This window comes from Lynx canadensis, chromosome D3, assembly GCF_007474595.2.
Source record: "Lynx canadensis isolate LIC74 chromosome D3, mLynCan4.pri.v2, whole genome shotgun sequence".
Classification (NCBI taxonomy): domain Eukaryota; kingdom Metazoa; phylum Chordata; class Mammalia; order Carnivora; family Felidae; genus Lynx; species Lynx canadensis.
In genome coordinates this window covers 24,013,265-24,040,857 of record NC_044314.2, presented here as the reverse complement: position 1 = coordinate 24,040,857, position 27,593 = coordinate 24,013,265, and the positions used below count along the sequence as shown (strand labels likewise).

Genomic DNA, 27,593 nt, shown 5'->3' with positions numbered 1-27,593 from the left:
CCTTTACCCAGATTCACAAATTATTAACATTTTGCCAAATACGCTTTAATATTTTCTTTCTATGCTTATATATTATTTTGGAACTACTGGGAGGCTAGTTACATACATACATGCCTTTCTTCTTAATACTTCAGTGTGTACTTACTAAAAACAAGGACATCCTTGGGGCGCCTGGGTGGCTCAGTTGAGCTCAAGTCGGTTGAGCATCCAACTTCGGCTCAGACTGTGATCTCGTGGTTTTTGAATTTGAGCCTCGCATCGGGCTCTGTCCTGACACTGCAGAGCCAGCTTTGGATCCTCTGTCCCCCTCTGTCTCTGCCCCCCTCCCACTCATGCTCTCTCTCTCTCAAAAAAAAAAAATAAATAAATAAATAAATAAAAATAAAAATAAAATAAAATAAATAAAATAAAATAAGATAAATAAAATAAAAACAAGGACATCTCTTATGCCACCATAACACCAGGGCCAGATTCGGGGGGAAGCAAGCAATGCCTGAGTCATGGCCCTGAGAGGGCTTCCCAGGAGCTTTGCTCGCCACACCCTAGGTCCTGGCTTTGCACACTATCGTTGCCCAAATCAGGAATCCTAACATGGATTCACTACTATTATCTGATCTGCTGTCCATATTCCAATTTTGTCAGTTGTCCCAATAATGTCCCCCCCTTCTTCCATCCCCAGTTCAGGAGCACGCACAGCATTTGATTGTCATGTCTATTGCGCCTCCTTCAGTCCAGAACAGTTCTCCAGTCTGTTTTTCATGACATTGACACGTTTGAAAAATACAGACCAATTATTTTATAGAATCTTCCCTAATATGGGGACAAGTTATTTTTAATCTCTTGATAGTTCAGTTTCACCACCTATAGATTGAGAATAATCCCTGCTTCGTGTTGAATTGAATAAATTAAGACATGTTATAGACTTGACATATGCAGGTGTAGGTGGATTAAAAAGTTAGCTAATACTGATTAGGTGCTTGTCAGGACCATGTTACGTGCTTTACAGGCATTATCTCACTGAGTCCTCTCTACAGCTCAGTGGCACAACAGGCTTTATTTTTATCCCTGTTTCACAGATGAAGAAACTGAGACTTAGGATGCTTTGTCCCCTGTCTCATAGCTAGTAAGAAGTGAAATGAGAACCTGAACCAAGTGAGGCTGCCTCCAAGGGCTATTTGCTTAGTAACCTTGTTAGTGATGCATACCTCAAATGTAACTTTTTTTTTTTTTTTTTTTTTTTTTTGCAGCAGGCAAGTTTATTAGAGTATAAGATCAGAAAGGAAGAATAGTAGGAAAGCTCTCTTTACAGAGAGGGGGCATTCGAAAGTGAATGCCACCTAGAATGTAACTTTTTAAGATAAAATGTACATAACATAAAGCTTACCATTTTAATAATTTTATTTCCCCCAGCTTTATTGAGAGATAATTGACATAAAGCATTGTATAGGTTTAAGGCATACGATGCAATGATTTTATACATGTATATATTGTGAAATGATTACCCTTATAAAGTTAGTTTAATACATCACTCACCTCACATAATTATACCTTTTTTTTGGTGGCGAGAACATTTAAGATCTTAGCAACTTTCAAGTATATATGATACAGTATTGTTAACTAAAGTCACTATGCTATATGTTAGATCCCTAGAACTTATTCATCTTATAATTGGAAACTTGTATCCTTTGACCAACATTTTCTCATTTCTCCCCCAACCCTTGGCAACCACCATTCGACTCTTTGTTTCTATGAATTTGAACGATTTTATTTGTTTGTTTTTATTGAAGTATAGTTGACACACAGTGCTACATTAGTTTCAGGTGCATGTGTTTTAACCATTTTAAAGTGTACAATTCAGTCTTTTAATATATTCACAATGTAGCACAACCATCAGCACTAATTCCAGAACATTTCCATTACCTCAAAAACAAACCCCGAGTCTTTCAATTCCCCTCCTCTCCTGTCCTGTGACCACCGCTAATCTGCCAATCTACTTTCTGTTTCTATGGATTTGCAAATACACACAATGGAATACTACTGAACAATAAAAAGGAGCTAACTACTGATACACGGCAATAACATTTTAGATCTCAAAAACATCATGCTGAGTAAAAACAATCCAGATGCAAAAATTACATGTTGTAAGATTCCATTTATATGGAATTTTCGAAAAACCAAAACCTGAAAAACAGGAAGCAGGCAGAGGCAATGGTTGCCTGGGGCCAGGAATATGGGGGTGGGGATTGACAGCAAAGGGGCAGAAGGGAACATTCTGGAGTGATGGCAGTGTTCTAAACTTGATTGTAGTAATGGTTGCACAATGTATACATTTACCCAAATTCATCCAACTCCCTTAAAAAGTTCGTAAATGTAAGTTGTACCTCAGTAAAACTATAAAACCCAAACATATCTGTCCCCCAGTGGAGTTCAACTCATGAGCATGTCTTCCTTCATAGTCTGGCTCCAAATCTATCGTCCCAGCCTCATCTCTCACCTCTGTGCATTCATTCAACAAACATTCTCTGACACTTCCACACTTGTTATGCAGAAGGCCCTCAAGAGAACCTCTGTCCTCAGGGACAAAGGAACTCACAGTCTGGTCTGGGAGCAGAAAGAAAGGGCACCCAGTCCTGACAAACATCAGGGATCCTAGAGGATCATCAAGTCTTTTTTTTTTTTTTTTGAATATATGTATATATATGTGTGTATATATATATATATATATATATATATATATATGTGTGTATATATATTTAGTACCTATCACGGGGCTCAAACTCATGACCCCAAGATCAAGATCAGGAGTCCCATACTCTTCCAACTGAGCCAGCCAGGCACCCTGATTATCGACAGAGTCTTAAAGGAAAGGAAGGGCATACACATTCCAGTCACTCTGAATTTCAAGTTTGAATCTAGTTTCAGTTTAATTTTTTGAATAGGTAATGCATCTACATGGTTGAATAATAAAAGAAGTTATACAGTGAAAAATTTTCTCCCATCCATTCCTCATCTGTCCAATTCTCACTCTACTCCATACAACCATTATTGTTATAAACGTATACTATTTTTCCTCCTTTATGATAGAAAAGATAGCATAATATACACATTGTTTTGGACTTTGCATTGTCCTTTGGCAGTAAACCTTTGAGATCTTTCCATATGGGTACAGTGAAAACTTCCACTTAAATTACAGCTATCTAGTCTTCCATTGTATGGATGTGCCATAGTTTATTTATCCAGTCTCCTTTTGGTAAACATTTGAGTTATTTCCAACAGTCTGTTAAGGCCAACAACGTTGTAATATGTACCCTCTTGAACGTGGTGTATTGCGTTTTGCTTTGTTTGTATATGACAAGTATACCTACGGCTATATATTGAATTCCACAAACACACCAATCACTTTCATATCTGTAGCCTGTTTTCTCTGCCCTGAAAGTCTTCACTCAATCCTATTCTACTGGCAAACTCCTACTTTCCCTCAAAGTCCAGCTCAAATGTCACTTTCTTGTGAAGGCTTCTGAACTCTGGCAAGATTAGGTTGCTCCTTCTTTGTTTTTTCACAGCATTCTGTGTCCACCTCATCAGAATTATCTATTAACACTTCACTCTTCCCCCACTAGACTCGGCGCTACTCAAGGGCATGTGCTATAGATTTCTCTCTGAATCCCTTAGTACTTGGTACCTGGTCCGTATTGAATAAAAATGTGCATTGTGTGAATGGTTAGGGCTGACAGAGGGGTGTGTACTGCTCCTGTCCCTTGCTTTCAGCTGCCTCTTGGTCTCTGTCAGTACTTAGAGGACTGCAGCCAGACAAAGGTGGGCTGTGATTTCCCTTCCCCTCCCACGTAATTCCTTCCTGCCTGCCCAACCCCTTTCCCCCACTTCGGATTCTGTCCACAGCTGCCTCTGTCACCCTTGCTGGATCTGGCATGGATAGCAGCTATTGTAGCTTTTTAGTAGATTAAAATAAATAAATAAGATGGAGCATTGGCTCTACCCATCTTCGCTCTTCTTCATCAAGTCTTTGGCCTCCTATAGAGCTGAAAGAACAAATCACTTGATAGTCAAATGTACACCAGTCACTCTCAAACATAATGTTCTACACTTTCAGCCAAAGGAGATGACAGTTTACTGTAGTGCTTTTAGGGATGAGGGAAATAGTGCTTTGCAGTGTTTAGGTTAATCAATATTAAATGATTTTCAAGGGCAACTTAGATTATTTTTTAAAACATTGGGTTAACTCCCATTATGCTCCTAAAATAACCTATTGGTTCTATGTCTTTTTTAATGTATGAGCTCCTTTCATTTTATCAGTACCCTTTATTACTATTCACTAGACCTGGCATAAAACAGTTATAATTTATCACTTGCCTAGCTAATGAAAACAAACAGAACCAAACAGGCTGAAAAAAAATTGGGTTAACTCTAAAATGTCATGATGCCTAACTCATGCCTTGAGCTGTCAATCGCTACATCATTTCCACATTTCCATTAAGCATCTAACTCTTTTTTTTTAATGTTTATTTTATTATTATTATTTTTTTTGAGAGACAGAGAGACAGAGCATGAGTGGGAGAGGGGCACAGAGAGGGGAAGACACAGAATCTGAAGCAGGCTCCAGGCTCCGAACTGTCAGCACAAGCCCGACATGGGGCTTGAACTCATGAACTGCAAGATTATGACCTGAGCCAAAGTCAGACGCTTCACTGACTGAGCCACCCAGAAGCATCCAACTCTTGATCTCAGCTCAGTCATAATCTCACAGTTTGTGGGTTCAAGGCCCACATTGGGCTCCGTGCTGACAGTGAATAGTTTTTTTTTTTTAAGTTTTATTTATTTATTTTGAAAGAGAGAGTGTGATCAGGGGAGGGGCAGAGAGAGAGAGAGAGGGAGAGAGAATCCCAAGCAGGCTCCACACTATTAGCACAGAGCCCTATGGGGGGCTTGAACCCACGAACTCTGAAATCATGACCTAAGTGGAGATCAAGAGCCAGATGCTTAAATGACTGAGCCACCCAGGTACTCCCACATGAAAAATTATTCTATTTCTTCCTCAGTGGGCGGTGCTGGAAGTGGGACGGCTAGGTCTTCAACTCTGGGATGAAAAGGTAAAAGCTCTATGTTCTCCTTATCCTGGGGAAACTCTGTTTCACAGGAGGTGAGCCTCAGAGAAAACAAAAGGGAACAAGAGCCCAGGGCAGAGACGGATGGAAGAACTGAGTGAGATGTTTCACCTGAAGAAGTCTCCGGAAAGGTGGTGGCTTAGGTCCCCTGGAGTGCCTTGGCACTGTGGTCTTCAAAATTTCTTGCTTGCATGCCTCCTAAGAGAAATTTGAGAAACGATGTTTCTTCTTGTACCTTTAAAGGTCATATCTAAAACGTTTCATCTTAAGTTTAAATAATGGCAAAGTTTGTTATTTCTGGCATATTATAAGTATTGGCATTTTAAAATAAGATTGTTACATCATTCTGTAAGTGTATCCAAGGGAATCTAAATATCATAATGCATCTATGATCTATTTAAAAAAATACATGAACAAGCTTTTCTTAAAAAGAAATTCTGTATCACTCTTTTTCTCCTTATCTTGTACTTCCATTCTACTTGCTCCTGAACATTTTAATATAAGATTTTAGTCTGGAAAGTCTTTTATTGATCAGCCTATCATATTTCCCTAAAAATTAAAAAAAAATCTTTGAGTCTCTAAGTTTAAAACATTCATCTTGCTTGTATTATTAATACAATTTTGAATACCTAATTGGTATAAACAACATAAAATGTTATAAATTTTGATGAACTACTGAAATTAAAATGTAGAATATTTTTGCTGGAATAAGACATGGTTAGAAGCATGAAACACCGTATTCATTTACCCAAACAAATTTCTCAAGAACCTCCTATGTGTCAATAGCAACTCTAGTCACTTGGGATATATTAGTAAACACTATGTATAAATCCCTGCCCTTGTGGAGCTTACATTCTAGTGGGGGGTAGGAGACAATAAGCAATAAGCATAAATATAAGTAAATAACACAGTAAATGAGAAGAGCTATGAGGAAGATAGATCAGGGTAAGGGGAATCTGGGGTGTAGGGTAGGGTTCAAAATGAGTTATGGTTTTAAAAAGGTTAGGGTGGGCCTCATTGAGAAGATGACGTATGACTCAAGAGGGTTAGGGAGTTAGCACTGCAGGTATCTGGGGGAGATGTGTCCCAGGCAGAGGGAAGAGCCAACACAAATGCCCTAATTTTTTAAAAAAAAAATTTTTTTTAACGTTTATTTATTTTTGAGACAGAGAGAGACAGAGCATGAATGGGGGAGGGGCAGAGAGAGAGGGAGACACAGAATCGGAAGCAGGCTCCAGGCTCTGAGCCACCAGCCCAGAGCCCGACGCGGGGCTTGAACTCACGGACCGCGAGATCGTGACCTGAGTTGAAGTTGGACGCTCAACTGACTGAGCCACCCAGGCGCCCCACAAATGCCCTAATTTGAGAATATGGCTCATATCTTCTAGGGTCAATAAAGAAAGTTAGTAAGGCTGCAGCAGATTCATCCAAGGGAACAACAAGAGATGAGATTAGAAAAATAATGATTGGGGTAGGATGGTGGTGAAAATCTTGTGGAACCCTGTAGACTACGGTAAGGACAGTCTTTTACTCTGAGTGAAATGAGGAGCCATTGTGGAGATTTAAGCAGAGGATTGACATCATTATGTTTTCGGAGGATCACTCTGGTTATTACGTTGAGAACAGACTCTAAGGGGCAAGATGGAAAGCAGGGAGAGCTTTTTTTTTTTTTTTCTTCAATATATGAAATTTATTGTCAAATTGGTTTCCATACAACACCCAGTGCTCATCCCAAAAGGTTCCCTCCTCAATACCCATCACCCACCCTCCCCTCCCTCCCACCCCCCATCAACCCTCAGTTTGTTCTCAGTCTTTAACAGTCTCTTATGCTTTGGCTCTCTCCCACTCTAACCTCTTTTTTTCTTTCCTTCCCCTCCCCCATGGGTTTCTGTTAAGTTTCTCCGGATCCACATAAGAGTGAAACCATATGGTATCTGTCTTTCTCTGTATGGCTTATTTCACTTAGCATCACACTCTCCAGTTCCATCCACGTTGCTACAAAAGGCCATATTTCATTTTTTCTCATTGCCACGTAGTATTCCATTGTGTATATAAACCACAATTTCTTTATCCATTCATCAGTTGATGGACATTTAGGCTCTTTCCACAATTTGGCTATTGTTGAGAGTGCAAGCAGGGAGAGCTTTTAGAAGACTAATCCAAACATGAGATGGTGGTGGCTCAGACCAGGGAGGAAGCAGTAGAGATGGTAAGGGATGCTCTGAATCTGGACTAGACACTGGACATAAAAGAAAGAGGGAAGGCAGCATGCTTCCAGGGCTTTTGATCTGAGCAATTTGAAGGATGGACTTGTCGTCAATGAGAGAGGAAAGCTGGTGAGTTGAACAGGTTTAAGAGAGAATATTTTTTCAGTTTGTGGCATAAGTTTGAGATGTACAGCAGATTGCTGGATATCAGAATCTGGAGTTTAGATGAGAGGTCTGGGCTGAATCTATAAATTTGGAAATGTCATCATATATCATGATATCATGTATCTCTGATGTTGTTGAAAGTTAGGAGATTTAATGAGATCACCAATGAAATAAGTATAGATGGAAAGGAGAAGTAATCCAAGGAATGAGCCCTACGTCACTGCAAGGTTGTCTGGGAAAAGAGAATCAACAAAGAAGAGATAAGACAGGGAAAGAGGGATCAGCGATGAAGGAGGAAAATTGGTGGCTGTGGTTAAAAAAAAAAGGTGAATCAAGTGATTAGCTATGTTAGCTGTTACAGACAGGTCAATTAAAATGAAAATTGTGAATAGATCAATGGACTTAGGCAATATGAAGTTCATTGTTGACCTTGACTAGAATAGTTTTGATAGAGTAGTAAGGATGAAAGCATGAATGGAACTGGTTTAAGTGGGAGACCTGCTCACTTGGATACTTCAAATATGCCACATATGTAACCTTATATGCACTGGTGTGATTCTATTACATATGCATGTAATGTTATCACAGGCATTATATTTGGCATGTTTTTTAACTTTATATAAATTGTATCATATGGCATGAATTCTGCTGCTACAGGGTGGCAGGAGAACCAGAAACAGAAAGCATGGAAAACTCTTGAAATTTTGTTGGAATTGAAGTACAGACACGAGGCAGTAGCGGACAGTAGAAGTGGGTCAAAGAGGCTTTGTATGATTGGAGAACTAACAGCTGCTTGTCAGCTGGATGGGAATGACCCGGTATAGAGGGAAACATTGATAATTAGAAGGGGGCAGATAATTGCTGGAGTCATGGTGATGATCTTGATTAGTCAAGCCAAGATTGGTATTTGTTGCCTTAGCAGAGGGACTGGCTTTAGCTAGGAGCATGGAAAATTCAACTACGTAATGGAGGGAAGGTGGAGAAGAGGTTATAGATGTTGGTATGAGGGTATGGGTAGATGGGATCATGGGATTGTGTGGAGATTTTCATCTCATTGCTTCAATTTTCTCAATGAAACAGGAAGCAAGGTTACTGAGAATAAGGATGAAAGGGAAGGAGGTGTAGGTTAGAGGACAGAGAGCTATGACATCCAGAAGAATGGAGGAGTGAAGTGGGAGTCTGGGGCAGCACGGAGGGCGCACTGGAGGTTGAGTGATGAGATTAAAGTGAAGCTAAGCAGTGTCATTGTGTTTTTCTCCAGCCACATTCAGATGCGTGAGTGCTGGTGTGGGGTAGGTGGGAGCTGGCTTGATCAGGATTGTGGTTTTGCCTAGCAAGCACAACAAAGGGGGATGAGAGTGTGCCAGGGTGGAGAATGTGTGCAAGGGAGTGATTGTAATGATTGGCCAGATATTTAACCTGGGTAAGGATGGGAGAGAGCAGATATGTACTTTCAACAATTGCTGCAAGGAGATTTGTAAATGAGATCGTGTTCAGAGTATATTTGAAATCGTGATTATGATGAGTTGCAAAGTTTGATAAGGCTCCTATGATTATGCCCATGGGAGTGAGTGGCAGACTTAGGGTAGGACAGGATCCTTGGAAGAGAAGTCAAAGAACTGAGAGGTCAGGATATTGGGAAGATCATCCACATGTACATTATAAGCACCTAGGATTAAGACAGAAGAGGGGCGCCTGGGTGGCTCAGTCGGTTAAGCGGCCGACTTCACCTCAGGTCATAATCTCGCACTCCGTGAGTTCGAGCCCCGCATCGGGCTCTGTGCTGACAGCTCAGAGCCTGGAGCCTGTTTCAGATTCTGTGTCTCCCTCTCTCTGACCCTCCCCCGTTCATGCTCTGTCTCTCTCTGTCTCAAAAATAAATAAATGTTAAAAAAAAATTAAAAAAAAAAGACAGAAGTGGTATTGGAGTGACTGACAGAGCAAATGGTGACAAAATGAAGGGGAATGAGAGCAACGATGAGGGGTACGGGATAGGAAGATTTAAAGCTGCAGGTTAGTAGGAAGAGAGGGGGATGGTCTGTTGAGGAGCAGGGAGGACACCTACCTGGCTTCCAGGCACAGTCTAAGAGACTTAGGATTGAAAACACAGTTACCACTACTTTCAAAGGGGGAAGGGAAAGCACTGTCCCAGGGGAAAGTCAGGTTTCCCTTAAGCAAGGAAGTGAAGAGAACTTGAAGACAAATTCTGAGGAGGTTGGGGTTATAGGATTATTATTTGCATAAATAAATAGATGGTGTAGTGGATTCTAATACGGCCCTACATGATCCCTGTCTTCCTATGTGGTCTCCTTCTTTTGAGTAAGGGCAGGGCTTGTGAGTTGCTTCTGGTCAATAGAGTATGGCAGAGGCACCTGGGTGGCTCAGTCGGTTAAGCCTCTGAGTTCAGCTCATGTCATGATCTCTATATTCTTGAGTTCAAGCCCCGTGTCGGGCTCTGTGCTGACAGCTCAGAGCCTGGAGCCTGCTTCAGATTCTGTGTCTCCCCCTCTCTCTGCCCCTTGCCTGCTCTCACTGTCTCTCTCTCTCAAAAATAAATAAGCATTAAAAAAATAGAGTATGGCAAAGGTGACAGGATATATGCAATTATGCATACGTGATTGTTACATACGTCTGTTACCAGTGTCTTACACTGAGAATCTCCCCCTTGCTGTCTTTGAAGAAGCAAGCTGCTATATTGACAAAAAACTGAAGGGACCTCCAGCTGACAGTGAGCAAGGGACTAAGGCCTTCAGTCCTGTGCAGCCTGCAGGGAACTGAATGCTGCCAGCGACAGTTTGGAAGTGCATCCTTTCCCATCCAACCTTCATTTGGGATCTTACAGAGGACCCAGCTAAGCCATGCCCAAACTCTTGACCCACGGAAACTGTGAACTAATAAATGTGTGTTGTTTTAAGCTGCTAAATTTGTGGTTATATTGTCATACAGTGATAAATAACAAATACGAATGGCAAAGGAAGAGGTTTAGTTATACCAATGTTACTTTTTAACTCCTTCTGAGGTATAGTGCCTAGGAATCACATATTGATCTTTTACCAAATCACCGAGTTAGAGCTTCCTTCAATTTTGTTGGCAGCAAGAATTGGAAACCACCTGACTTGCAAAAGAATTTATAACCCATTCATTTGGGCCATTCACTTCCACATCACAGACACCCATTTCTGAATTGTCCCTTTGAATTGCCCTGGAGGTTTTTACATCTTGAGCTGATGCACCTTAAGTAATGGGTGAGAGTTTTACTTTTTTTCTGTCCGGTGGGAGAAGGACAGTTTTGAAAGGGGACACTCTGTCCTCAGGTGATTTCTCAAGCTGAGCAATTTTTATTAAATAGCACATATAGCAGTGGAAGATGTGTAAATGAATTCCCTTAAAATAGTCTTGGAAAGTCTTCCTGCACCCTAGGAGTAGGGAACACCAGTGAACATGACAGTTGTAGAGGCTTTCTGGTAGAAGAGGTAAGAGCCCAGGACATGATGGTGGGTAGGACAGCATGGGGATAGGAGGTAGTACACTGTGTGAAAGGTAGGAGGGCAACGAGACTTAAGAAATGACTTTAGAACTTCCCAATAATTAGTTTCCGTGGGACCCCCAATGGAGGTATTTCCTAGGTGGTAGAAAAGTAAAATAAAAATTAAAAAAATATGTAATTAGTATGTGTTTTCCGAAACTTTTAAAATATAAAATAAACGCATGTATCTTGGAAAGCTTTCAAATAAGTATTAATTCAAAAGCAGAGTTTATTCCTTTCTCTACCCAACAGGTAACCTAGTTAACAGATGTGTTGTAGGTCCTGGAAGGTCCCTTCCAACTCTGAGGTTTCACCTAGATTCTTCCACTCACTTTTCATAACACCTGGCCAGACTCTCAAATGTGTGATTCCTTGACTCTCCTGTGCATCTCTTCAGCCCAAAAAGGGATTTGGCAAGTTTAAACACCTTTGGATCTAGTAATCCAGGGCTGGTGGAAAGGGAAGGAAGGTGCGGTCATCGCCTGTTTCTTCCCAACGTAAACCGCTACAACCATCTTCTCCCCGGAGCTGGCTGTCCTAGCCTAATTTTTGTGGCCGCAGGTCCTCAAAAAACAAGGCCCGGCTCATCGCTATTTACAAACACTTACTGGACGCCCACTCTACTCCGAGCTCTCCAGCGCTGCTTGCGTACTTTTCTGTAAAGGGATGCCAATTTCCCTGATGAACACACTGCAAGCAGCCTCTCTGGGGCAGCGCCCTCCGCCAGGCCCGGAGCCCAGACCGGCACTCCGGGCAGCTTGCCGACTGGTGCCGCCTCGTGAGCGCCTGCGCAGAGCGACCCTCCCGTCACTCCGGGCGGGAGGCGGGGGCAGCAGGGAGAAAGGAAAGCTGCAGGGGGAAAAAGGGCCAAACCCTGAAATTACCCGGATGTGGTCTCCGTGCGCGCATGCTCAGTGTCCTTTCGACAAGTTGGCAGCAACAACACGGCCCTGGTCGTCGTCGCCGCTGCGGTAACGGAGCGGCTCGGGTGGCGGAGCCCGCGTTCGCGCCCGCCCGCTCTCCTCGGGAGGCCCTTCCCGCCCTCCCCGCGACTCCACGGCCGCCCAGGGGGCGGGAGCGGGTGAGGGGAGCCGGGCGCCCCGCGAGAGAGGCCCCCGGTCGCGGGGCGGCCCGGGAGCTCTAGGCGGCCCGCGCGGGCAGCGGCGCGGCGCCGAGGAGGGGCGGCCTGGCTCGGACGCGGCGGGGCCGGGGCCGAGGAGCGCTCCGGGCCGCCAGGGGAGCGACGGGCTCGGCGCTCCCGCGGACGAGTCGCGGCGGGAGAGTGGACACTCCTCGCCATCGCCCGAGCCCAGGTAACGCGCCATGTCCCCTCCCCTTCCCCCGGCCGGGCCCGCGCACCCCGCCCGCCCGCGGCTTCCCCGCCCCGGGGCGGGCTCCCGGCAGCGGCCGGGAGCAAGCAGGAGGCCGGCGGGTGCGCCGGGAGAGCGAGCGCGGCCCCCTGACGGGCCGGGCCGGCGGCCCCTGCGCAGGGGCCGCGGGGCCTCGCGTCACTCGGGCTACGGGCTGGGTCCTGCGGCCCCGAACTCCCCTTGCGGTTTGTGGCAGAATCAAGTTAAACTCGGACCGGGACTCCTGCTGCGGCCGCCGCTTCTCTTTGTTGTTCTTGAGTAGTTTCGCTGTCCGCCCCAGCCGAGTGCGCTGGGTTGGCCGGAGCGTGTCGCCTCAGGTATAAATGAAAGTTGTAAATGGCTTGTCTTCATTTCTTTTCTTAAGCAAATTTTTGTTTTCTCTTTGTCCTTCACTTTCCCTTCCTGGTTGTGTCATTCCAGTTTATGTTTCTGGCTTTGATTTGTTTACTTACTTTTTGAGTATTGTGGGTGATGGCGGTATGCGGGAAACATTCTCGGCACCTAACTGACCACCCCCACCTTCCACTCCTCTAACAAAAAATAAAGGACGTAGTTTATTTTATTGCTAGGATTACGTGTACTGAGCGTGAAATTGGTATATGATGTAGGGCGGTGGCTCCATCACAGCCCCAAACTGCTGTTATAATCTCTCCGGCAAGATTTTCAAAGAAATGGGTGTGTTTAACTGGAAAGATTTCTTTGAGGGTGCAGAGAGGTTTTTAAAACTCTGTTGATGATTGATAGCTATCCCCCCCCCCCGAAAATACTGGTGAAAATTTTAATGAATATATTTTTAATTAATTTGTTTTGAATTTGGTTTCCTCATGCCTTTCGTTTTTGCACTCTAGTTTAAGGTGAAACCGCTCGTTTTTCCGGAATTACAAATATAAGATGATGTGGAATCATTTTAATTAGTCTGAGTTGATTTTCTAAAGGCATGTAATCTTGGCTAATTTTGTTAACAACCTTTGACTTTTGCCAGACTTACATCTTTTTAGCATCAATAGCAGTTTAATAATGTGGGTTTTAAAAAGTAGGTTCGGTATTTTTTGTTGGAAGAAACTATGTAGTCTTATAGAAAATAAAGAAATGCATACTTTCATAAAGTAATTAGATTTAGAATATTGCAGTGGAATAAATTTTATTGTGGATTTCATTAACTGTCTTTGCCTTGTTGCACTGAGACTGTATTTCAGTTGAAATATAGCATAGGAAGTTCCAATGTGTAACTTCTTTTTCTGCTGAGGACTTATTTCTTATTTTCTCTTTTGGAAAGTTAGTACATGACATTTCAAGTTGTAAATGATTGATATCATTAACGTTTTAAAATATGATATCCTGTTAATGCTTCCTAAGTTCATTTTTTTATGGTTTTGTTTTCTTAAATGGGTTTGTTACTGAACAAAGTAATACAGGTAGGCTAAGCATTTAAGATTTGCAGAATCTTTAGATATAAAGGTGCTAACGAATTATGTAAGTTTCAGTTGTTGGAATTAAAACTAAAAGCCTTTCTAGAGAAAATTGATACATTTTGTGAGTCTATTAATAGAAGTGGCTTTTTCTTTGCTTTCCAGGTTTTTGGGGTGAGGTTGCTTTAAAGAGGTATTACACCTTAATTTTCTGATTTTCGAGGTGGGAGTACCTAATAGGAATTTCTCTGTATAGCTAAGTGCCTTCATTGTAAATCTTGAGCTTAGAAAAAAACTGCAAATCAATTTCAGATTTAATGAAAATTTGGGCTGAGAAGGTGAATTTGAAATTTTTGTATACACTTTATATGGATCTTTGGCCTTTTCTGATGGCTTTGTTGTTTGAAACAATTCTGCTTATACTATGAAGCAGCAATTCTTATTTCAAAAACCTATGCTTCACTTTTTAAAGCTGCATTTTAGTTGAGCTATTTCTTTATTTGTATGTGAATTATTTTTTCTGCATTCCTCTTTAGATCCGCCCCCCAACCCCCCAAATTAAGAGCAAGTATTAAACTAATTTATGCTGCCCAGTCACACACCGCCTCTCTGGCTTGGAAGCTGTTTTTTCTGATTGAGCTGGTGTTATAGTAACATCATTAGCCACTATTCTAATTGAGCTGTGAATTGCTGAGGCCCCTACTAGGGCAGTTAACCCCACAGGATCTGCCTCGTTCATTACATTTAAAATGCATATTTAGTCTTGTCTAAGATTTTACCTACTTTGGCGAGAACATATATTATTATTTTTTTTATGTTTAAACTTACTTCAGTTCTATTTTGGCCTCCTCTAGCTCATGCCTAACTTTTTTTTCATTTTTCATTCAGTGATTTTAAGGGTGAATGGTTCTTTAAACATCTTATGTTGGCATTTCAGTGCTCCTTGTACATGTTTTGATTTCCTTTTTTTCTAGAAGATTGTGTAGTTAGGCAGGAATTTTTGTTTTGCTTAAGTGATGATTAAAGATGACTGTGGGGGCACCTAGGTAGCTCAGTTGGTTAAGCTTCTGACTTCGGCTCAGGTCACGATCTCACAGTTCATGAGTTTGAGCCCTGCGTCGGTCTCTGTGCTGTCAGCTCAGAGCCTGGAGCACGCTTTGGATTCTGTGCCTCCCTCTCTTTCTGCCCCTTCCCTGCTCGCGCTCTCTTTCTCTCTCAAAAATGAATAAACATTTAAAAAAATAAACATGACTCTGAGGTGATGTTTAATCATGTGTAAAACTAATATGACTAAGTTTCATTGATTTCATTATTTTCTACACTCAGTGAAAGTTAAAGGACTTAGATCAGCATAACACAGAATTTAATTTTGTTAAATTATCAAATTTAGGGCTTTTTACTCAACAGTTGATGGAGATTCAGTTGCTTTAAAAAGAGAAACAGTTGACAAATATGTCTAGATATTCATTTGAATAACTTTCAGTATGATACTGTTTGCATCATAACATAACAAAACATATGCTTGATAATGAGTCAGATTTAGTATTTTTGGATTTTTTGTTTCATTTTTAAAATGTGTAATTTTGGTGATGGAAAATGTGGCCGAATTCCAGTTTCTCAGGAACAAGGTATTTTAGGTTGTGTCACCTTGACACTATTATGTGGTATGTTTGGCATCCAGGAAAATTTGTTTTAACCGTGAAAGTGGATAGAAACTAGGGTGGTACTTATGTAAAACTAAGATGATGGGTGGTCAGAATCTTGTAATTTAAGTCTTGATTATTTGCTACTGCAAATGATACAGGTCAGATAGCTAGCTGCAAGAGACCGATTATAAAGAGTATCTGTTGGGGTACCTGGGTGCCTCAGTCAGTTGAGCATCCGACTCTTGATTTTGGCTCAGGTCATGGTCCCAGGGTGGTGGGATCAAACCCCATCTCTGGCTCCATGCTGAGCGTGGAGCCTACTTGAGATTCTCTCCCTCCCCCTCTCTCCCTCTCCCCCTCTCCCCTCTCCCAGGCTTCTGTTCTCTCTCTCTCAAAAAAAAGTGTCTATTATAACATCTTAATTTAAAATTGGTGATAATTGGGGGTGCCTGTGTGGTTCAGTAGGTTAAGTTCCCGACTTTGGCTCAGGTCATGATCTCACGGTCTGTGAGTTTGAGCCCCACGTGAGGCCCTGGGCTGATAGCTTGGAGCCTGGTACTGCTTCCGATTCTGTGTCTCCTTCACTCTCTTCCCCTCCCCTGCTCACACTCTGTCTCTCTTTCTCTCTCTCAAAAATAAACATTAAAAAAAATTTTTTTTAGGTTGGTGATAATTGTAAATACGTTTAGGCTCAAAGACTGTGTTAAATGAAAATTGCATTTTAGAAAACTTGTAACTGTATGGGATCCATCTTTTTATTGCTTTTTTACTCCCAAGGTTTAGGACAGTGGTTCTCAACTTTGGCTGCATTTTGAAATCTTTCAGGGAGCTTTACAAAATACTGGTGGCTGGATCCTACCTCCAGAAATTGTGATTCATTTGGCCTGGGGTGCAGCAAGATCAGAGTTGGAGGTGATTTAGCTGTTAGAGTCCTCTAACTTAATTTTTTTAAATGTTTTTAATTTATTTTTTGAGACAGAGTGCCAGTGAAGGATGGGTAGAGAGAGGGGAACAGAGGATCTGAAGTGGGCTCTGTGCTTGATAGGCTGACTGCAGCAAGCCTGATGTGGGCCTCGAACTCATGAACTGTGAGAGATCACAACCTGAGCTGAAGTCAGATGCTCAACCCACTGAGCCACCCAGACACTCCATCTAACTTTATTTTTTGAACTGTTTCAACTTGTGTTGGCTTTACATTCTTTAATACAATGAGGTGTCTGTGTACTATGTAATCATCTCACATCTAATTTAATGGGTCTCTTGAAGGTATTGCCCCATTCGTTTTGCGTCAGTGTTTGTCTCTTCATTTGTCGCTCTCTCCCCTTTTCTCCTCTTTGTTTTTCAATTTATTTGAAGTGTATGGTAGCAAGTTTTAGGTACTTGTATTTCCCATGATAAGAAGTTGGTATAGCATCACTATTCTGAATAGGGAGTTGATCCCCCCCGGCCGGCCAAGTACTCTAAAATACTTACTTGGGCTCCTTTTAGAGATTTAGGATTTTGTGTAGGTGCCAAAATTACCATCTAAACTCCCAGTGGAATTTGTTCTTCAAGGGGGGAAGGTTAATCTGCTTGGAAGCCATAACATTTTCTAGGCACCAGTTAACTAGTCACTTCACTGGTTCTGAGAGGCAAGCTGCACCTTTTTGCTGTCAGGAGTTAACTTAAACACTGGGAGACAGTTGTTCAGCAGGCCCCACCAGTTAGCATTTTTTTATATCATCCAAGGAGGGCATGTCCAGTTCATTTACATCACCTGGAGTAGTTCCCAAGTGCAAGTTGAAGAGTGGTTGCATCTCCATCTCTGGAAGAGCTTTATTTCTCTCTTCCCATGCTCCATCCCAACACACACACAGATTCAGAATGGGAATTGAGTGGAGGAGGCATGGGAATCTGTATTATATATTTTAAAAAAATAGCTCTTGATTTTATAGGCTTTGGATATTTTAGTATGCTTATCCTTATTGCTTTAATATGGTACCAGCTTTATTTTGCAGTCATTGATGCACTGGAGTAATTTACTTAAAATCTGTCAAATCCCAATTTGCATGTTTAGAATGCATATCATTTATGTTTGTTTTTTTTTAAAGGACTGCTACTGAATATTTGTGTTTTTTTGTAGTAAGGGATGATTTCTATATTTTAATATTGATGAATTCAATCTTTTTCAAGTCAAAATGTATTTCTGGTTTTTTTTTTTTTCATGCTATATGATCTTTAAGTATAAAGACTTCCAATCACATCACCTACGGACCATTTTACCCACTGCTCTTTTGGCCCCCAGTCTCTTGTCTCTCTCTTCAGCAATGGTGAGGTGGATACCCTTTCCATGGGGAAGAGAAATCCATGTTTTGTTGCCTTTGTGATTAACAAAAATGTTGGAGAGCTGGGTGGCAAAGCTGTTGCCATTGGCATCTTTCACATGACCCAGTTCTTCCCAGGTTAGAACCTTCAGTCACCATACACAGATTACCGGTATCAAACTTGATGAAATCAGTAATCTTTCTAGTCTCCAACATTCTGAATAGTGTCATTCACCTTGATTGAGGGGATCAGGATAGCAGATGGTGAGAGCATCATGGGTCTCCAGATGAGGCATTCCTTTTATCCCCATAAAGATCGTTCTCATTTTGCACAACTTATACTTGGCCTCCTTAGGTGAAATCTGATGAACAGCAAAGTGACCCTTGGTGTCATAAATGAGACAGAAATTCTCCCCAGTTTTGTCAATGCTGATGACATCCGTAAAACCAGCAGGGTAGGTTGTATCAGTGTGGACCTTGTCATCAATCTTAATAAAACACTACATACAGATCTTCTTTACTTCACGTCCTGTTAGGGCATACCTAGTCTGATCTTTAGGGAAATAATGAGAAGGAGATGATCTCTCAGTTTGTGGGGATTGGTAGATGGATGAGGGGCAAACATACCAATCAGTTAATCCAGCATCCTGTGCTCTGGAGCTGCTACATGCTTCAGAGGCTTCTTGGGACCACAAGCATGGCCACAATAGGCATGAAAAGAGCAAAATATATTTCTAAATGTAAAACTTTATGAAGGATATTTATCAATGGTATTCATTAGTGAATTCTAGAGCATATCAACAGATGCTAATCATTGTAACAATTCAGTAATTTGGTGAAAGGATGGCCGGAAGTAGTACTTAATGTGGTAAGATAAACCAGGTATCATTGTACACAAACACACTAGGTACATCTCTGTCATAGATATGTCCCACTAAATTAGTTAAAGGAAGAATTTCGTGTGTATACATGTTGAAATTAAGCAGCGAGTTTTAAAGAAAAATGATGTAACTTTTGTGCAGTTAGTCTTTTTTAAAAGTTTCTTAAATGTTTATTTTTTAGAGAGAGAGCGCGAACAGGGGAGGGGCACAGAGAGAGGGAGACATAGAATCTGAAGCAGGCTCCAAGCTATCAGCATAGAGCCTGACATGGGGCTCCAACTCACAAACCGTGAGATCATGACCTGAGCCAAAGTCAGGCACTTAACTGACCGAGCCACCCTGGTGCCCTGTGCAGTTAGTCTTTTTTATCAGTTGCATGTATCCATGATACTGCAATTTGTTTCACTGTCTTTTTGCTAATTTGTAAAGTGAAGTATGTAGACTAGCATAGGCTAGATCAGTGCTTTCTGAAACTGACAGCACCTCAAACTCTTAGAGTGCTTTTTAAAGGTAGGGCCCCATTCCTGGTACATAGTTAGTAGGACTGGGCTAACCTGCAGGGGATTCTGAAACACCTCTTTTGAAAGAATAAGCTACATGAGTTGATAGTTTCCTTTGTGTCAAAGGTTTTAGGAATTGTATTTTTCAGTTATCAGTTATTAAAATTCAGTTTTTAGAACAGTGTTTCCCAAGGCACCTGGGTGACTCAAGTCAGTTGAGCATCCAACTCTTGGTTTCAGCTCAGGTCATGATCTCATGGTTTGTGAGATCGAGCCCCACATTGGGCTCTGGGCTGATGGCGTGGAGCCTGCTTGGGGTTCTCTCTCTGTCCTCCCCCACTTGCTCTCTCTCTCAAAATAAATAAACATTAAAAAAAAATAAAAATTGTGTTTCTCAAAGTGTAGTCCACAAAATCCTGGGGTCCCCGTGGCCTTTTCCTTTTAGGGGGCTCATGAAGTCATTATTTTTAATATTTAATTTTGAGTGAGAGAGAGAGAGAGAGAGAGAGAGAGAGAACACAAGTGGGGGAGGGGCAGAGAGAGAGGGAAACAGAATCTGAAGGAGGCTCTGCACTGTCAGCACAAAGCCTGAGGTGGGGCTCAAACTCAACCATGAGATCCTGACCTGAGCCGAAGTTGGATGCCCAACTGACTGAGCCACCCAGACGCCTCATCAAAATTATTTTTATAATAAAATATGTTACTTGCTGTATTTCTGTGTTGATATTTGCACTGATGGTGAAGAAGTGGGTGGCACACCGCTTGTACCTTAGCATGAATCAGGGCAGTGGCATTAAACTGTATGAATCTTTACTTGTTCTTCACAGCCAAACACATCTTAAACGTTTGAAAAAGTCTCGTTTCACTTAAGAAAAGCCTTGGTGAAGCAGTAATAAGTTTTATTTTTGAAATCTCTACTCTGGAGTGCATATCTTTTTAATACTCTGTGTGATTCAGTGGAAGTGTGCATAAAATACTTCTGCACATCCAAGTACAAGATTCATCTCTAGGAACAGTACTTGTGTGGTTGAGCTGCAAGGTAAATTAACTTTTTTTGAATGGAATACCACTTTTATTTTTACTTAAAACTGACTGAGATGAACTATAGTTTCTCATACTTGGATATTTGTCAGGTATTTCCTTGAAAATTAATGAAGTGGGCCTGACACTCAAGGAGAATAACTAGCTGTTGCCAATGATAAAATCCTGATCTTTCAGGTGAAAATTAGATTTGAAAACTTGTGTCTGTCACCATGGGCAGATCATTACACCAGCTGTGTAATACTTAAAGATTTTTCTGATGAGATTGGTGATGATATTAAGGAATGTGATTTTTAAAAGATGTATATTGTGTAAGGAAGTGTGCCAGCATTTGGAAGATGTGTATAATTCATCGAACCAGTACTTTTTAGTGACCAATGCATGATGTTACAAGATATATCACCAATATATCACCAGTATACACCAAACAGAGCCAAGAAGTTCGTTGATATGGTTTCAGATTCCACATTGCAGCTAACCTTTAACGATTGCCATTTGGTGCATTTTGGTGTTGAATAAAAGATGAATAATCATTATGATCTAACATGCTATTAAAATACTCTTCCCTTTTCCAAGTATGTGTGTGTGAGAGGCACATTTTCTTCATGTTCTTTAACCAAAACAACAGATTGAATGCAGAAGCAGGGGCACCTGCCTGGCTCAGTTGGTGGAATGTGCGACTCTTGTACATTTGAGCTCTATATTGGATGTAGAGATTACTTAAAAAGAAAATCTTAAAAAAATAAATAAAATAAAAAAGTGCAGAAGCAAAGATGAGAATCTAGTTGTCTTAAGTTAGATACTAAAGAAATTAGCAAAAATGGAAAACAATGTCACTCTGAATACTGATGTTTTTGTTTTGGAAAATAGTTATTTTTCATACAACATATTAACACATATGGGCTTATTATTTTAAACTAATTTAATAAAATGCTTGTTTAAACACTTTTTAGCTTTAGCACATGAAAGAAACATTAACAAAAGCTGTTTGGAATTCTTAGTAATTAAGAATGTAAATAAGGGGACCTGAAACCAGACAGTTTGACAACTGCTGTGTTTTTTTTTTAATGTTTATTTATTTACTTTGAAAGAGGGAGGGAGAGAGAGCAAGTGTGGGGGAGGGGCAGAGAGAGGGAGAGAGAGAATCCCAAGCAGGCTCCCTTTGCAATGCAGAGCCCAATGTGGGGCTCAATCCCACAACCATGAGATTATGACCTGAGCCGAAATGAAGAGACAGATGCTTAACTGACTGAACCACTCAGACCCCCCTTGACAACTGCTATTTTTAAGGTTATTAATTGTCTATTGTTGACAGGATTATGATTGGTTCCACTTTTTATGTGGTTTGTGTTATATCGCTGTTATTTCTATGAATGTTAAGTCAATTTTTGCTTAGTAATTATGTACTGGAAAACATGTATCAGTCAAATTTTTGTCAAAAGGGGAATTCCTTGGCTTGGTCTGAAAATAGAGCTGGCCTCAGAGTGCCAGATCGTGGGTCACAACCAGCCAGTATCATCAGGACTCATTGTCTTGTATTTGCTTTCCTTTCTGTTAGTTTAAGTCTTGGGTCAGGTTGAGGATAACTACTTCCAGTGTCAAGCTCAGCAGAGAGAGATTTTTTTTCCCTTTGCAGTTCCAACAGAAGTCCTGGAGCTGTGTCATTGATCTGACTTGGGTCCTTTCCCATCTTAGAAGCAACTAATGTGGCTAGGAGGTGGCTCTGGTTAGTCAGCCTGGGGATCGTCCCACCTGCCCAGATGGGGAGATTCTCCTTGGAAAATCAATTGCAGGATAGTTGGCAGACAAAAAACAGGTGTCACATTCACATAGAGGACTTCGTTGATTCTTTTTTTTTTTTTTTAATTTTTTAGAAGTGTATTTATTTTGAGAGAGGGAGCGTGAGTGAGCAGGGGAGGGATAGAGAGGGAGAGAGAGGATCCTAACCAGGCTCCGCACTGTCCGCACAGAGCCCAGTGTGGGTCTGGAACTCACGAATGGTGAGATCCTGACCTGAGCCGAAACCAAGAGTTGGATGCTTAACCAACTGAGTCACCCAGGTAGCCCCTGTTGTTTCTTCTTTTAACTTCTATTATGAATCTAGAAAAATGTTAATTTTTTTGGCTTAATAGAAATTTATTTTAACCTTAATTAACCTCTTTAAGTTTATTTATTTTTTTTTTTTTGAGAGAGAGAGAACAAGTGGGGGAGGAAGAGAGAGAGGGAGACAGAGAATCCCAAGCAAGCTCTGCACTGTCAGTGCAGAGTCCGACGCAGGGCTCGAACTCACGAACTGTGAGATCATGACCTGAGCTGAAATCAAGAGTTGGACGCTTAACCCACTGAACCACCCAGGCACCCCCTTAATTAACTTCTTTAAAGCTCTGTCTCCAAATATAGTCACATTCTGATGGAGTTCTGGGGTTTAGAGCTTCAACATATGAATTTGGGTGGGAGAGACCTTTTAGCCTGTAACACCCTGTCAGTAACAGTATTTGAAACTCTGATATGAAATACTCAGATCAGGCACATCTTAAGCTCCTTCTGAGATTCTCTGGATTCTTTAGCGGCTTTGGCAGCTTGTTCTGTTTCAGCTGCTGCTCCAGCCTTCCTCTTCTGTTTGGGACTACATGGTTTCACTACCTGGAGGTGACCATTCACTGAGACCTGCTGCAGAGCCTGACTGATCAGTTGTCACCCTGAGTTTCTGGCCTCTCCTCCTCCTCTGGGACCTGGATGAGATGCTGTGTGGTGGGGCATGGGATCTCATTTCTGGCACAGCAACCAAAGGGGCCAGATGATGCAACCCAGAAATGCAGAGAGGTTAAGTCCCCATTGAAGCAAACTTTTTTTTTTATTTAAAAAAAATGTTTATTTAAAAATTCTGTTTATTAAACAGAGAGGGAGAGGGAGACACAGAATCTGAAGCAGGTTCTAGGCTCTGAGCTGTCAGCGCAGAGCCTGACACGGGGCTTGAACTCATGAACTGTGAGATCATGACCTGAGCCAAAGTTGGACACTTAACTGACTGAGCCACCCAGGTGCTCCGAAGCAAACTTTTTTTTTAATTGAAGTATAATTGACATATAATATCCTATCAGTTTCAGGTGTATATCATGATGATTTGATGTTTTTATATGTTATAAAAATATCTCCACAATAAGTCTAGTTACAAAGTTAATTTTTAAATAAGATTATTTAAGGTAAAGCTGGTATACCAGTATGACACTTACCCAAGACCAGTGGGTAAACAAGAAGCTTATCTCTAAATTTGTCCCTTGTAGTTCATCTTTCTCTTTTTTAAGTTTATTTATTTTGAGAGAGAGAGAGTGCAAACAGGGGAGGAGCAGAGAGAGAGGGAGAGAAAATCCTAAGCAGGCTCCGTGCTGTCAGCGCAAAGCCCAACGCGGGGTTCCATCTCATGAACTGAACCGTCAGATCGTGATCTGAGCCGAAATCAAGGAGATCAAGAGTTAGGTGCTCAACCAACTGAGCCACCCAGTCGTCTCCCCTTGTAGTTCATCTTTTTTTTTTTTTTTCAACGTTTATTTATTTTTGGGACAGAGAGAGACAGAGCATGAACGGGGGAGGGGCAGAGAGAGAGGGAGACACAGAATCGGAAACAGGCTCCAGGCTCCGAGCCATCAGCCCAGAGCCTGATGCGGGGCTCGAACTCACGGACCGCTAGATCGTGACCTGGCTGAAGTCGGACGCTTAACCGACTGCGCCACCCAGGCGCCCCATAGTTCATCTTAAATGTTAGCACAAAAACATTCTTTTTATTTGATTGTATTATTTGCACCTGAGATTTTATAATCACTTATACCTGTGCACTTAATCCTTTGTGCTCTTTGGAGTTTTTCTCCCGTTGCCCTCAGTTTAAGGAACTTCAATTCTTAGGAGCACCTGGGTGGCTCAGTCGGTTGAGTGTCCGACTTCAGCTCAGGTCAGGATCTCACGGTATGTGGGTTCGAGCCCCGCCTCGGGCTCTGTGCTGACAGCTCAGAGCCTGGAGCCTGCTTCGGATTCTGTGTCTCACTCTCTCTCTGCCCTTCCCCCACTCACGCTCTGTCTCTCTCTGTCTCAAAAATAAATAAAATGTTAAAAAAAAAAAAAAGGAACTTCAATTCTTAGACTTTCCTCTGTTTAGAAACTAGGCTATAACTTCTGCTGTAGGCAGTTGAACTAAGCCTGCACAACCTTTTTATGTTTTCTGCTTGTAAACCTATAGTTTGAATTTCTTTCTAGTGATATTTCACCGTGCCAGGCTTTTTTCCCCCTTGTTAAACATACGCATTTGTCTCATATTCCCATATTAACTAGTTTATTGATCATTGATCAAAATACCTATAACTTCTAGAAAATCTGTTTCATATGTATAATAGTGCCAGTAATTCAAAAGTAAATAGCCATCTGAGAATAAAAAAATGTCAACATTCATTAACTAAAGTTTATGAATTCCCATGAGAACCTCTCAGGCCAGCATTCATCTTTGCTGTTTTAGAGAGTATCTTAATTAGTTTGGTTGTCTGGCTCTATAGTTCATGGAGTTCCTGTTAGACCTGTGGTCAGTATAGCTTATGATATATAGCAGGTGCAAGGCTAGAGACATAACACAATAGGTGGGTAGATGTAAGGGAGCCTCTATCTCTTTTGCTGACTTTTTACCTCCCGTTACCCCTGTTATCATGGGATGGTGAGACTTTATCTAATAGTTGTATGTTAGAGACTTTTAAATAGGCTTACCTTCCCTACTGAGCTCTTCAAACTCACTATATTTAAAACTGAATTTATTTACCCTTTTAAAATCTTGTATTCTTTCTTTATCATTTAGTTAACTAAGAAATGGGTCCTCTTTTGACTCTCCCTTCTTTTCACCCTTTATACTTAGTTGATTAAAAAATCTAGTCCATTCTACCTAGAAATATTGGTTCTCCCTTTGTTTCTATTGCCCATGCCCCAACCTATCACTTTTCTGATCATTGTCTCCTGACTAGTTTTCTGTCTCCCTTTCCCGAGTTATTCTCCATGTTCTTACTGTAGTTTTCTTTCTAATGCAAATCTAATGTTGTTATTTCTTCCCCTTTCCTAATGATGAATCTAGACAAAACATCTGCACTCTATATCCCTCTGCTTGTCTGGATTTTCCTGCAGCCTGGCAAATTCTTATTCACGTGTGGTAGTTATTAGTATTATTCCACCAGTATTTTGATGGCTCTCTTCTGGCACATGGTAGTATTGTGCTTCTCTGCCTCCTTCCCCCACACTGAAATTAGGCATAGTCCAGGGTGTCGCAACCTCAGCACTGTTGACATTTTGGGTTGGCTAAATTGTTGTTGTGGGTTGCTGTCTTGTACATTGTAGGATGTTTAGCAGTAGCTCTAGCCTTTACCTGCTTGACACCCGGTAGTACTTTTCCTCCTACCTCCCTATTGCAGTTGTGACAATCAAAAGTTTCTTTAAACATTGCCAAAAGTCCCCTGAGAGAGTTTTTTCCTGGTTGAGAACCACTGACGTGGCCTTTTAACTTTGGCCAATCAAATGTGAACAGAAGTGATAGCCTTTAAAAGACAGTATGTGTTGGGGCGCCTGGGTGGCTCAGTCGGTTGAACTGACTTCAGCTCAGGTCATGATCTCATGGTTCGTGAGTTCGAGCCCCACGTCATGCTCTGTGCTGACGGCTCAGAGCTGGAGCCTGCTTCAGATTCTGTGTCTCCCTCTCTCTCTGACCCTCCCCCACTCATATTCTGTCTCTCAAAAATAAATAAACATTAAAAAAAGTTTTTTAAAAGACAGTACGTGAGTTATCCTATCTTTCCTCTTGCCATTTAAGGACATAGGTAGTGATGGAGTCTTTGTTAGCCTGATCCCTGAAAGATGTTAGTGAGCAGTGACCTTTTTATCTGTGATGGACATATAGTTTAGTTTATTCAGAAAATAAACCTTTGTTTTAAGCCACTGATATTTTGAGGGTTGGTGGTTGCTGCAGCCTAGCCTAGCCTAGCCTAGCCTAGCCTGATACATCATGCTCAGACTTACTTTAACTCTGGACTTCCATCCTTTCTCACTTATGGTCCTGAATCACTTTAGTACCTACCTCTATTAGCATCTCTTACTTAGTGTAGTAATATTTTGGATCTTCTAGATTAGTGGTTCTCAGTGGAGTAAGTAGTGCTGTTTAAGGGATGTTGTGGAAATTAGTGAGAGGAACTTTGGTAGATGAGGGTAAGGGATGCCATCCCTTAATGTGAGGTTCTGTGAAGAATTACCAATGCATCTCATAGCACTTTGACATGCCCCAGAAATTCACGTAGGAGGAAAGTGTTATAACTAGCTTACTATCTGACTCCATCTTAACGTATAGTCAGTTTTTCAGGAATTAAGTTTCTCTTAATTCTTTTTCTTACAATTTTTTTTAATGTTTATTTATTTTTGAGAGAGAGCATGAGTTGGTGAGGGGCAGAGAGAGAGGGAGACACAGAATCCGAAATGGGCTCCAGACTCGGAGCTGTTAGCACAGAGCCCGATGTGGCAATCGAACTCACGAACCATGAGATCATGACCTGAGTCGAAGTTGGACGCCCAACCGACTGAGCCACCCAGGCGCCCCATCTTAATTCTTTTTCTTAAATTGAAGTTGTTATGTTTGGCACTTTATCAAGAATTCACCATTTGCGGAAATCCGTCTCACCATCTGCAGTGCCATTATGCTGTTGGAGTTGCCAAAACACCACACCTCTCTTGGAAGGTGTGAATTTGTCATAATTATGCTGTCATAATTAAAGTATTGTTAAATTTTTAAAAATACGTGTGTTAGAACTTTGTTTCAGAATAACTAAGAGGAGGTAATATAAATTATTTGTTAACCAAAATGGGATATTTGGTAGAGTTGAGAACCACTTTCTGATTATGTGCTACTTGCTTTTTGTATCTGGAGTGCTTTGTGCATATTTTAGATACAGTGTTTGTTGAATTGGTCAATTTATGGTTCCTAGATTGCTTTTTTTTTTTAAATTTTTTTTCAACGTTTATTTATTTTTGAGACAGAGAGAGACAGAGCATGAACAGGGGAGGGGCGGAGACACAGAATCTGAAACAGGCTGCAGGCTCTGAGCGGTCAGCACAGAGCCCGACGCGGGGCTCGAACTCACGGGCCGTGAGATCATGACCTGAGCCGAAGTCCTGAAGTCGGATGCTTAACCGACCAAGCCACCCAGGCGCCCCCCTAGATTGCTTTTATATACACTGTTGCATTTGATTACCGTAGAGAATCTGTAAAGTTGTTCCCATTTTACAGATAAGATAATTGAAAAACATATTAACTTGCCCAGTCATACTGCTAGAGTTTTAATCAGAACTTACGGTTTTGTTTATACTGTTCTAGTACCTTTGTGTATCATTCCGTACCACTTGTAAAAAATT

General features: G+C 41.4%; 1 protein-coding gene, 1 long non-coding RNA gene and 1 pseudogene across 5 annotated transcripts in view; 1 reads left to right on the top strand and 2 right to left on the bottom strand.

Moving 5' to 3' along the window:
* Positions 1 to 2,798: 2,798 nt before the first annotated feature.
* LOC115527954 lies at positions 2,799 to 12,162 on the bottom strand. The gene is made up of 3 exons (XR_003973118.1): positions 11,906 to 12,162; positions 5,235 to 5,321; positions 2,799 to 4,040 (listed from the first exon to the last, which is right to left on the bottom strand). It is a non-coding gene; the product is annotated as an uncharacterized LOC115527954 (long non-coding RNA).
* On the bottom strand, positions 12,162 to 26,523 carry LOC115528008 (annotated as a pseudogene).
* SMAD4 (SMAD family member 4) overlaps positions 12,226 to 27,593 on the top strand; it is a 60,333-nt gene continuing 44,965 nt past the window's right edge. The window contains exon 1 of one of the 4 annotated variants that reach the window (XM_030335744.1): positions 12,226 to 12,334. The gene's annotated coding sequence lies outside the window, so the exon portion shown is untranslated. Of the gene's footprint in view, positions 12,335 to 12,570; positions 12,709 to 27,593 lie in introns of those variants that run through there. The other 3 variants (XR_003973117.1, XM_030335742.1, XM_030335743.1) reach the window with 3 other exon arrangements.